General features: G+C 40.4%; 1 long non-coding RNA gene across 1 annotated transcript; it reads left to right on the forward strand.

Annotated features, from left to right (window-relative positions):
* The first annotated feature begins 3191 nt into the window (after positions 1-3191).
* LOC149978309 (uncharacterized) lies at positions 3192-5642 on the forward strand. The gene is made up of 2 exons (XR_016486207.1): positions 3192-4021; positions 4423-5642. It is a non-coding gene; the product is annotated as an uncharacterized LOC149978309 (long non-coding RNA).
* Positions 5643-13479: the final 7837 nt, after the last annotated feature.

Genomic DNA, 13479 nt, shown 5'->3' on the forward strand with positions numbered 1-13479 from the left:
CTTCAAACAGAATAGCTAAGGTGTCCCAGTACAAGTGTAAGCCAAATGATCAACGGCATAGCTCAACATAACCACTATCACTGTGTGACCACAACAGGCACATTCAAAGCAAACCAGCAGATCACAACACACTGCTATGTGACCTACTTCAAAGAACAGCATAAAAGCCATGGCACAACTTGCCAAGTATATCAAAGACCAACAGCATTATGCAATAAGCACATCAGACGCATGTGAAAGACATCCATGTTCTAAAATGAAATTGATGTGACTCGTATTCATTTCATATGACACAAAGGAATCAAAGTCCCAGGGCCTGAAATACCAGTGCAATCATACATGGCATGGGTGTACACACACTTTTTTAACTTGAATGAGGGAAATTGGTTTACTGGTATGTGTTGCCTTGGACAATGCATGAACATTCCAGTGGCATAGCGCAGTTTCGCAGGGCCTCCTCAGTTTTTGAGCAAGGCCCTCACTCACCCCTCAAAAATACATAGAGAAAAATGTGCAGTTTTCTAACTATTCTCTTGTTATTTCACACATTTTGCCATGAGGCTGAGACTTTTTTGGGCTGAGCTCAGGGATCCTTCAAAGACGGGACAATCTCAAATATATGTCTTCATGTTTACAATTTTGAAATATATGTTTTGATAACGGGGTGGCAGGGTAGTCTAGTGGTTAGAGCGTTGGACTAGTAACCGCAAAGTTGCAAGTTCTGCCCCTGAACAGGCAGTTAACCCACTGTTCCTAGGCCGTCATTGAAAATAAGAATTTGTTCTTAACTGACTTGCCTAGTTAAATAAAGGTCAAATAAAAAACCCCAAATATTAGCTATCACACCATATAAAGGAGCAACCATTTTTTTTTTTATGTTTTCATAAAATTACACCATAAAAGGCAATTTGTACAATTATTGTCCAACAAATGTTTAATGGCCTTGATTGTTTAATTGTAACATTAGAATATTCAAATACGTAAAACAAATCATCAAACATCAACATTTTTGTTTAGTTTTATAGCACTATTAAAGGCTTCAGGGTTAATTACGTTAGCATTTTGGCATGTTTTTCTAGATTTACAACATAAAACAACATTTCTAAAGCAAACATTATCCCTTAGGTCTAGCACAGCAAATATTTCAATTGTTTAAGCATATGTTGCAGAACAGTGATTAAATCAAATCAAATCAAATGTATTTATATAGCCCTTCGTACATCAGCTGATATCTCAAAGTGCTGTACAGAAACCCAGCCTAAAACCCCAAACAGCAAGCAATGCAGGTGTAGAAGCACGGTGGCTAGGAAAAACTCCCTAGAAAGGCCAAAACCTAGGAAGAAACCTAGAGAGGAACCAGGCTATGTGGGGTGGCCAGTCCTCTTCTGGCTGTGCCGGGTGGAGATTATAACAGAACATGGCCAAGATGTTCAAACGTTCATAAATGACCAGCATGGCCCAATAATAATAAGGCAGAACAGTTGAAACTGGAGCAGCAGCACGGCCAGGTGGACTGGGGACAGCAAGGAGTCATCATGTCAGGTCCTGAGGCATGGTCCTAGGGCTCAGGTCCTCCGAGAGAGAGAAAGAAAGAGAGAATTAGAGAGAGCACACTTAAATTCACACAGGACACCGAATAGGACAGGAGAAGTACTCCAGATATAACAAACTGACCCTAGCCCCCCGACACATAAAGTACTGCAGCATAAATACTGGAGGCTGAGACAGGAGGGGTCAGGAGACACTGTAGCCCCATCCGAGGACACCCCCAGACAGGGCCAAACAGGAAGGATATAACCCCACCCACTTTGCCAAAGCACAGCCCTCACACCACTAGAGGGATATCTTCAACCACCAAATTACAATCCTGAGACAAAATATTATTTCAGAATATTGACCAAAAAACATTTCTTAAGGTGGTTAGCCATCAGTGACGGACTTGACAAACCCCTAACGGAGTTGACAACCGATGATTAAAACAGACTTATTTTTGAAAATGAATATCCTCAATAAAAATATGATAATTCTATCAGATTTTTCAGCACTCTGACAGAATTGACGTTAGACAAAAATCTGACAGTGTTGATATTTCATGGAGTTTATGAAGAATTGCATTTTTCTTCATTCAAGTGGTATACACTGTAGCAATGGAGTTTTTCCTCAGTTGCTTTATGACTCTAAAACCTAATTAAATGTAACATATTTGAACAAAAATTATTATTTTTATTTTCATCTATCAGGCAGATGGCGTTGACAGTTTATTGTTGGGACCATGATGATTCCAAAATTGCTTTTTTAAATATATCAAAAGTAGAGAACTTTGCAGACCCTGCTGCTGTCCAAACACTTAAAAGAGACACCCTACTGTATTGCCTCAGCCCTCAAATTAAGTGGACACTTCTGATGATGTGTCGTGACGTCTGACGATGAGTATACACTTGCAGGGCAAGGTGCGAGGGAGGAGGAATGATTTTTAAATGGACCACCCTTGGCCGGAAATTCATCACTCGTTCATCCCATGATGATGGATTTTTTCAACCACTGGTGGCTTGTGGGTGCTTTATATGTGCTACAGTCAATTATGAGTGCATGTCTACTTATATTAAATATATAATTATTAATATAGGTCTACTGTATGCTAGCTAGCAAATTAATTAGCTAACTAACGTTAACCTGCCTAGCTGGAAATTCTGAAGAAGGAAAATGTTTTATTTCTACAATTTCCAAAAGAAAACCAAACAAAAACATATTTACTTTATACGAGACGTATTTGTGCCATCATGTGTACTAACTTATTTGCATTTGTTTTTACTTACTTACTTGTATGTTGACTTCTCCATTGATGTTGTTTTTATGTTTTCACTGACTTTTCTTAGCGGATGTACAGTTGTGAATTGAATTATGGAGAGTTTCAAGCCCTGGAGTGAATTTAATTGGACACTCGCAAAGCTGACTAAAAACAAGGGCTGAGGGGCTTACGTTGCAAACTCCCCTTGTTTGGCTAATCATTTGGAGCACCCTCCAAGATGACGACGGGGATTCCCCCAAGGGCATAAGGCAAGGTAAGTTGACGAGGGTATCTCTTTTTAGTGTTTGGACCGCAACACACGAGTGGTCTTGTTGCACTGCATGAAGACATGAATAAGGGGTCCCTATAGTATAGCTGTCCCTGTTCATTCCTGATTCATTTAGGATTTTAGACAAATATGACGGAGTTGACCAAATCTCCAGACACATTTCGGAATCAAAGTTTTAAGATAAATATTATTTAAAGTCACAGAGGGCTTTTGCAAGAAACTACATGTGACCCAATTCAGGAAACTAGGTGTATGTTGCAAGTCACGATGTCACAGGAGAGCCTTTTGAACGTAAAAAATATTTTTTTTATCAAAATGCGTTTTTTGGCAGAAATGCCTTCTCGAACATGTGAACATTCATGTGCCTTAATATCAAATTTGTATGTTATCTGTAAATACGAATACAATTGTTAAATTACGAGCCTAGTTGGTTTAGCCGCAGAGAAAGAAAGCAACCTTCTCGCCAGCCATGATTAGCTGAGATAATGCGTGGGCTGGACATGCCGAGGGATGAGTTTGGATTGGTCTGCGGTGTTGCATCTTGTGTCTATAAAATGAGCTCCTCGTAATCCGTAGATAATCCTTTCTTCTGCAGTTTTTTCGAAAGATATAATGATAGCCATGGAGAATTGCAAATATGTTATGGAGAACTGCAAATATGTTGTTACTGCTCTCAATAACATTGCTGCCCTGAATTGCGAAAAATTTGTGTGGGCTACTTTCTGGAGGATGATCGTACCATGCTGACTCTCTCTGACTCTGAAAATGAATCAGACAATGAGGAAATCCCTGATTTCAAAAATCAACAGTGTTGTTGTCATGGAAGAAGTATTTGACCGAGTTATGAAATCAGTGGAATGTCTGATAGAAGCAACAAGACACAGGACGTCTTATTTAATTAAAGGGGTTGCAGTCTGCCGTGAAGCTTTCATCCATGTTTACGGGTAAGAATGTAACATTGAAACTTCTATATTTGGTTAACTTCAGATAGCTATGACAATCGGTTTGTATTGCTAGTTAAAGCTTGCTGTTAGCTAGCCAGCATGAGTTTGAAGGCTGGTTTGCTAAAGTTACTCTATGGATTGGGATTTTAGTTAATTTTTTAGCTAGCTAATGTTAATGTTACATGTCTAAACAAAAGACCCCAAGTTAAAGCTTGCTGTTAGCTAGCTAACGTAAGCGGAGGTTAGATGGCTGGCTTGCTAACGTCACTCTGTGGATTGGGATTTTAGTTCATTTTTTAGATAGCTAACGTTAGTGGAGGTTAGATGGCTGGCTTGCTAGCTAACATTAACTTACATGTATGAAGTGTGTGTAACGTTAGTATGTGGAATTTGTCTTTCAGCATCAGTAGAACACCCTCAACTCTCCTCCACCAGTCATACAAAGATAATGATCTAATGGCTCCCATCAAAAAGAGAACTGGCCCAAGCAAGCACAGGTTACACCTGAAGCATGAGGACTTGCTGTGAGTGGTGAACTTCATCAACAACTACGCAGAGGATCATGCAATAGCATTACCAGGACGCCACCCAGGACACAAACACTTTGGTGGAAAGCTGCTGCCATCCCATGTGACAAAAGCATCAGTGTGGCATCTCTACAAGGAATCGATGACAACACTTGGAATGTAAAGCATAAACCCATTTTGATTATTTAATTGACCTCCAACATCATTGGCACTACTTTTATTGATCTCACATTTTTTGTGTATTTTCCAGAGGTATGTGTAGTCTTCCTTCCGGAATCTGTGGAGAAAATTGCTGCCCCACATTTCAAGCACTAAGCCGAGGACAGACCTGTGCTGGCAGTGCCAGATGAAAAACTATCAGGTCTTCAGATCTACCAGAAGCTGTTTAATCAGCCAAGCTGAAGAAGCAAGAGCAGCATCTTTTGCTTGTTCAGAGTGAGCGGTCTGTCTACCAGAAGATGGATGCTGACTATATATATATATATATATGGGAGGCAGGCAAATACATTTCACTGATTGGTGTAAAGACAGGTTGACAGGAGTGAGACAATTAATTGTAATTTATCTTAATGTTCTTTTGTTGTTTGCAGGTGCACTATCCTTCTGTCATTATGCAGCCAGGTCCCATCTACTTTTTAACTCCTCGCAAGTGTGGCTTCTTTGGTGTCTGCTGTGAAGGAATACCACAACAAGTCAACTATTTGATTGAGGAAGGCATGTCAACCAGCAAAGGCAGCAGAGCAGTCATCAACTACATTTACCATTTCTTCACCAACTACGGAGTTGGGGAAACAAGTGTGGATCTGAATTGTGATAACTGCAGTGGCCAAAACGAGAACAAGTTTGTGCTCTGGTCTTGTGCCTGGCGGACCATGCACAAGCTCCACCGCAGTCTGGACCTTAATTTCCTGATCACAGGCCACATCAAGTTTGCCCCCGACTGGTGCTTCGGCCTCATCAAGCAGCACTTCAGAAAGACCATGGTGAACACTTTGTCTGAGATTGCTGGTGTTGTGAAGGACAGCACTGTGACAGAGTTTGTGTGTATGCATTGATATGTAGGCTACGTGTGCCTATAAAAAAAAATGTAAGTAGTTTTGTCTTTGAGCTGTTCCTGTCAATTGATGTTCTGTATTATGTCATTCTGTATTATGTTTCATGTTTTTTGTGGAACCGAGGAAGAGTAGCTGCTGCTTTTGCAACAGCTAATTCAGATCCTAATAATATACCAAATACCAATACTCTGTACTTCAGGATGCTGCCACAGATCAAGCAGTACCAGCACTTCAGGTGAATGTAATTTCCATTGCATTGTATGAGGTTATTCTTCTTATTGAAACTTGGGAGTTGAATTGATGTTGTGCAAGGATGTAATGTCTTCTAAAAAAAATCTTCAAGTTTAACAGCGTCAATGCTCTGGAGCCTGGTGTTGTTGTTGCCAAGGAGTGTTCGGACTCAGTCGGGACCAGGTTTCAGCTGCTGCGCAACGCTGACATCCTTCCTCCCATAGATGGTCTGCCTGTACAAGCACCACCTGGACTGGACACAGCTAGACAAACGTATGTTTTTGAGAAGATCAGGGAGTTTTGCGACGAAGAGGCTATGGATATCACATGCCCTGCACCATAGTCAAGGGAAGGACAGAAACACACTCTCAGGGGTACATGCTCAGTCCCCTCCTGTACTCCCCGTTCACTCTTGACGGCACGGCCATGCACGACTCCAACACCATCATTTGCCGATGACACAACAGTGGTAGGCCTGATCACCGACAACGAAGAGGCAGCCTATAGGGAGGAGGTCAGAGACCTGAACATGTGGTGTCAGGACAAGAACCTCTCCCTCAACGTGATCAAGACAAAGGAGAGGATTGTGGACAACAGGAAAAAGAGGACTGAGCACGCCCCCATTCTCATCAACTGGGCTGTAGTGGAGCAGGTTGAGAGCTTCAAGTTCCTTGGTGTCAACATCACCAACAAACTAACATGGTCCAAGCACACCAAGACAGTCGTGAACAGGGCACGACAAAACCTATTCCCCCTCAGGAGACTGAAAAGATTTGGCATGGGTCCTCAGATACTCTAAAGGTTCTACAGCTGCACCATCGAGAACATCCTGACTGGTTGCGTCACTGCCTGTTATGGAAACTGCTCAGCCTCCAACCGCAAGGCACTACAGAGGGTAGTGCGTACGGCTCAGTACACCACCGGGGCAAAGCTTCCTGTCATCCAGGACCTCTATACCAGGCGGTGTCAGAGGAAGGCCCTAAAACTTGTCAAAGACTCCAGCCACCTTAGTCATAGACTGTTTTCTCTGCTACCGCACGGCAAGCTGTACCAGAGCGCCAAGTCTAGGTCCGAGAGGATTCTATAAATAGCTTCTACCCCCAAGCCATAAGACTCCTGAACATCTAATAAGATGGCTACCCAGACTATTTGCTTGGCTTTGCTTTGTTCATGTGTGGTTCGGATAGACCAGTCATCAGCACTATCTGCAGTGCCTCTTTTCAAATGATCATCAAATGACTCTCGTTGCTGCTACTATTTTTTTTTATCCTGCTCCTCAGCCACTTTACCCTCGATTGTATGCATACAACCACCTCATCTATCACTATCGTTGTTGATATTGTTCATGTACATAGTGAATATTTTATTTATGTTGACAATATCTATTTCTGATATTGCTGTTATGCAAGTAACCATTGGCTGTACCGTTTACACCTTTTGTAGAGACCCATCCACTTAGCAAGACTTATCAAAATAGTGATATATCAAATGAATATTGAAATGTATGGTCGTAACATGATTTTGTGACATACCACACAGACTCGCTAAACACAAATTCTTAGTTTATTAATTATGTCTGAGTGTTGGAGTGTGCCCCTGGCTATAGGTCAATAAAAAAATTGGGCCATCTAGTTTAAGGAATTTTAAATTATTTATACTTTTACTTTTGATATTTAAGTACATTTTAGCAATTCCATTTACTTTTGATACTTTAGTATGGAATTTGATACTTTAGACTTTTACTCAAGTTGCATTTTACTGGGTACTTAAAACCTAATTACAGTTGAAGTCAGAAGTTTACATACAGTACACTTAGGTTGGAGTCATTAAAACTCGTTTTCCAACCACTCCACAAATATATATAGTTTTGGTAAGTCGGTTAGGACATCTACTTGTGCATGACAGTACTTTTTCCAACAATTGTTTACAGACCGATTATTTAACTTATTATTCACTGTATCACAATTCCAGTGGGTCAGAGGTTTACATACACTAAGTTAACTGTGCCTTTAAACACTTTTTTGGGGAGTTTGAAGTTGGCATCTTTTGCTCCGGACAAGGGCATTTTCAGGCCCCGACATGGAAATAAATCATATTGAAAGTATTGAGACAACTTGAGAAAAAATGTTTTCCCTAAAATTCCCCTAAATGTAAATTGCAGTCCTGTACAGGGATGTCTACTCAGATGTTATTTTAGTCTGTAGTCACTAACCTACAGAACTGCGATCAAGATGGTATATCTGAACAAGATGGCCTGTCTGCTACTTCAAGCTACTTTCAAAGATATAATGAGCTGTTGACAAATCTGTCACAGAGATGAGACTGTTTTAAACCAGAGTGGATTGATGTAAGGAGAATTTGATCTATGGCATTTTTGGTGTCAGGCTCCTGATACATCCATCTGAAAGGCTTGATCGGAGCCAATCAGTTACCGGTCCATTGTCACAAAGTGCCTCCCCAACTTGGCGACCGTGGGCTCAAAACAGTCATCCATTCCCTTGAAATGTTGGAAGATTGACAGTCTTGTTTCAAAAAGCCTTCCAACATCAGGCAATGATTGGAGCTTTAAAGGTTGACCACAAGTTTGGTCAGATGCTATATGTATTTCTTTGTATTTAGGGCTCTATCCGATCTGTAAAGCTGAAGTGTTACAGATTCTGCAATCGAAATGTAACGGTAATTTCAGAGTGAGCCTAGAATGCATGCAACTAAAGTTTCTTTAAATTTCAATCACGCTTCTGCCATGCGGATTGAATAAAGCCCTTAGTCTGGATGGAGCACATGTCAGAGCCCATCATCAAGGGTTGTACTGACTCAGACCATGGAGACCACATGTAGTTAATGGCCAGCATTGTCATGAACTAATCAATTAAGTATCTGGGAGAAAGCAAACCAACAACTGGCCTTGATGACTGTCTGGCCTTTGAAAAGGCTTGGCGATCAATCAAGAGTGTCTGGGTCACTGTTTCAAGCATCTAGCATGTCCTCCATATGGCTCATCTCTGTGCTGGGTGTATACCAGCTAAGACAAGAACAAAAGCTGTGGCTGCTTTAGTGTGTACTCTAGCTCTCTGCAGCATGCAGCATCAGTGCAGGTTGGCACTGTGTCCCCAACCAGAAATAGTTGCTTGTTATCATGTCTCTGATCTTCTGAGGAGAGGCACAAAAGGCTTTTGGGACTTGGCTCAAAGGCGTTCTACAAAGAGACTTGGTGAAAAACAGGAGCAATATTGATCAATAGCTAATGATCTCTGGGAGATTTAAAGTGACTTGAGGCGTGCTGGAACTGGGATTTATTTATCCATTATTTTACCAGGTAAGTTGACTGAGAACACATTCTCATTTGCAGCAACGACGACGACCTGGGGAATAGTTACAGGGGAGAGGAGGGGGATTAATGAGCCAATTGTAAACTGGGGATTATTAGGTGACCGTGATGGGCCAGATTGGCCAGATTGGGAATTTAGCCAGGACACCAGGGTTAACACCCCTATGATAAGTGCTATGGGATATTTAATGACCTCAAAGAGTCAGAACACCCATTTAACATCCCATCCGAAAAACAGCACCCTACACAGGGCATTGGGATATTTTTTTAGACCAGAGGAAAGAATGCCTCCTACTTGCCCTCCAACACCACTTCCAGCAGCATCTGGTCTCCCATCCAGAAACTGACCGGAACCAACCCTGCTTAGCTTCAGAAGCAAGCCAGCAGTGGTATTGTTAGTGTTTAAATACTGGAGAGTTGAGACCAAATCACGGACGCTGGACAGAGTGGATTTCAGTTGTAACAAAAGACAGTTTTAATGAGTCAAAGATATCTTGTCCCGCAGTTTTACGTGCACGGACCTAGTTCACATAACTCGGCAAGGAGTCAGGTGAAAAAGAGGCCTTATACAACGGTTACATTCATTTTTATACATAGAATAAAGTAGGTGGAGTCTTGTCGTTTTGGTCTTCTGACTGGTCACAAAGGGTTGGAGGCGGGCCTTGCTCTAGCCAGAGCGGGCCCCATTGGTGCACAGCAAAAGTCCTTTGCTCTTGGCACCCGACCAGTAGAGGGGGCTGAGATGTGTGTTTATACAAGGAGATATTTGTGTGTCTGGAAATCTGATACAGGAGAGCAGAGGGGATCGTGAAAGAAGAGAACAGAGGGGGTCAGTCTTATGGCTGGGTGTATGTGTTCTTGCGATGGAATGTCTTTGTTTCCTGGGGTCGTGAGACAACCAAGCTGAGAGGATAGTGTTAGGGGGTAGTTTTATTGCTGGCTGTGTGAGCTAGTTAGTCAGGCGGTTTGGCTTGGCGCTGTATAATATATGAGCTATGTGTATGAATATTTATATAACAGTATGCAGGGTGGTATGCTGCTGGGATAACTGTTCTATGAAGAGCTATGTATGATTGTCACCAAGTTCTGTTGGGATGTGACAGAGATGGATTTGTAAATGAATTACCTTATTTTATATAAATGTTAATTATGTATGTAGTATGATTACCTAATATTGTATCATGATCCATATTTGTTAGGAAGAGTGGAAAGAGGCCATGGTCACCTTTAAGACAAGGCTGTACTTTCATACTTTGTTTACTCCTAGAGGCTGTAGCGAGTAGAAAGCAGTTGGAAGAAGATAATAAGTAGCCTTCCTGGCTGATACCAAACTCAAAGTCTTCCTGACTTCAGTGTCTGGTGAGGAGGTTTTGATGTTGTTGGCAAAATGTTCCCTTAACATGGGACTCAGCTCGTTTTACACCAGGGGGTCTGGACGGGCAAAGCAAATAGTAAGGCAGCACATACAGGTCTTTACAATAAGAGTCTGTTTTTCCTATCATTATTTATTTGTATGGAGTCACATAGGCAGGTAGAGTGGAATTATACTCTATGTACCCATGGCTACACTTGCAACTGGTATACTGACTTCGATTTGTGAGTTGTGTAACATAATATTTGTAACATAATTACAATAATAACATATTTGTAACCTAATATTTGTAAACACACTCAAAGAGATTGTGGCTAAACTTCCTCTCACTAATGAATTGGTTTATTACTCAGTTTTCTGATTTTTATTTGCAAAATAAAATTGTGCATTCTGCAAAGAGAAAAGTAAGTAAGTACACCTGTATCTACACTGTAATTCCACTTTTCCTATGTAACTACTATGTACATACTAATAGGTAATTACGGACACGTTTTGTAGTCTGACTGATGTGGTTTATCCATCTCTCATCTATAAAAAAAAACCCAGCCGTGTTGAATGTTTAGGGACCAGCAATAGCCTCTGTGCTTCAAAATACAATATGGACTGCCCAGAAGAGTAGATCAAAGGCATAGTTATGTCAAGGTTGTGTCAACAAGGTTCTCAGAAAACAAAATACATATAAATGACAAAATTACAGCAAGTCAGCATTTCTATGGCAAAGATTACACATTAACTGAACTACAAATATTGAAAGACTGATTCCCTGGTAGCCTATGACTGCAGTTACAGGTTACAGGATCTTAATTTGATCACTCTTTTGTTGCTGAGAAACGCAGATGAGCTTTGTCATTTACATAATTTCACTGTAAAACCACACTAACACATATTAACAGTATTGCACTTTTGATGTAGCCTAGGATAATAGCCTAACCACCGATCAAGCAAAATTATGTACTAAACGTTCAGATCCTGTTGCTGCAGGATTATTTTTGCTGTGACAATATAGATCAAATTAAGATCCTAGATCTGTATGCTCAAATACTTTTAATTTTGTTTTATCAGGTCAATATTGGGGATGGGACAGGAGATGAACAACATTACAGAACAACAAGGGGCGGCAGAGTAGCCTAGTGGTTAGAGCGTTGGACTAAATCCCCGAGCTGACAAGGTACAAATCTGTCGTTCCGCCCCTGAACAGGCAGTTAACTCACTGTTCCTAGGCCGTCATTGAAAATAAGAATTTGTTCTTAACTGACTTGCCAAGTTAAATAAAGGTAAAAAAAACATTGGACAGCATTACAAATGCTTTTTTTTATAGTATGACTAAGCTGGAAGTAGAAGCCTAAGTGTTGTTGTCCATTCGTTTTCTCCAATTAGGGGAGGGGTGGTAGGGTTAGGGCAAAATAATAAAGGAAAATATATTTAAAAAATAAAATCTATATTTTACATATTTACAATAAAATATATGGAGGATTGGAAATTATACAGACAATTACATTGATGGAAGCCACAATCTGTCTGCAATATTAAAGCTGATCTATCAGGTCAATATCGAGGATGGGACAAGAGATAAACAACATTACATAACAACATTGGATGGCATTACAAATTCCTTTTTTTTTTATCCAACTCGTGTTTGCACCAGAAAGAAGATTTGAGAAATTATATAATTCACTTGTTGACAACTTGATAATTCAATAGAGTGAGGGTACTACAACTCAGATCCAGTTATTGTTGACCACTTGGCAGTTCAATAGAGTGAGGGTACTACATCTCAGATCCAGTTATTGTTGACCACTTGGCAGTTCAATAGAGTGAGGGTACTACATCTCAGATCCAGTTATTGTTGACGACTTGGCAGTTCAATAGAGTGAGGGTACTACATCTCAGATCCAGTTATTGTTGACAACTTGATAATTAAATAGAGTGAGGGTACTCAATCTCAGATCCAGTTATTGTTGACCACTTGGCAGTTCAATAGAGTGAGGGTACAACATCTCAGGGTCAGTTTGGATATACTTGAGCTGTAATAAATAAGATGTAGTTTGCAAGAGACAATATTGACTGTACATGCATAAAAACATAAATAAATGCAATAAATACAATGTACAATATACAAAAAAACTATTGAGAAATACTGCAGAAAGACATTTCACAGGTGAAAAAGATCTCAAATTGATATGATATGGCTATAGATAATTCTATAAGATACACTTTGGGATAATAACAAGGCCTCTGATGACCTACATGTTTTTTAAAACTTAAACTCAAATGAATAAGCTAAGGAAGATACACATTTTCAAGTAACATGATGCTAACATTAAACAGTGTGATGGTTGAATAACAGCTCATATTATGAACTGCACATTACACATCTGATGATAGAAGTATGTTTTGGTTGATTGCAAACATAGATTGCTAAGATGTTTTGACCTTTTTACATCCAGTGAGTTTACCCAAGAGAAGGTAAACAAGAACGGTTGGGACTAAAAAATAACAAGATAACACATGTAAATTATACCGTGTCTGTAAAAATGTAGATAGGTTCAGAACTCTTGTGAAACAGCACAGTTGAAAAATAAATGGTAAATAGAAGTCTAAACTGGATGCTCTTCAGTGATAGATGGGAGGGGTTGCAGATAGCTGAAGGTTGGGGCTATTGTAAAATATATTATGCACCCCCCCCCCCCCCCCCCCCCCCCCCCACACACACACTTTGGATGGCGCAAAAGGAGGTGGGCCGGATGTTGAAATATGCCAATAACATGACGTGGTGTAGAGCCCTTAAATACCTGGATTATTTTTGCTGTGACAATATAGATCAAATTAAGATCCTAGATCTGTATGCTCAAATACTTTTAATTTTGTTTTATCAGGTCAATTTTGGGGATGGGACAGGAGATGAACAACATTACAGAACAACAAGGGGCGGCAGAGTAGCCTAG

The sequence above is a fragment of the Oncorhynchus mykiss genome, chromosome 14 (genome assembly GCF_057628025.1).
Source record: "Oncorhynchus mykiss isolate SJ-2025 chromosome 14, ASM5762802v1, whole genome shotgun sequence".
NCBI classification, from domain to species: Eukaryota; Metazoa; Chordata; class Actinopteri; order Salmoniformes; family Salmonidae; genus Oncorhynchus; species Oncorhynchus mykiss.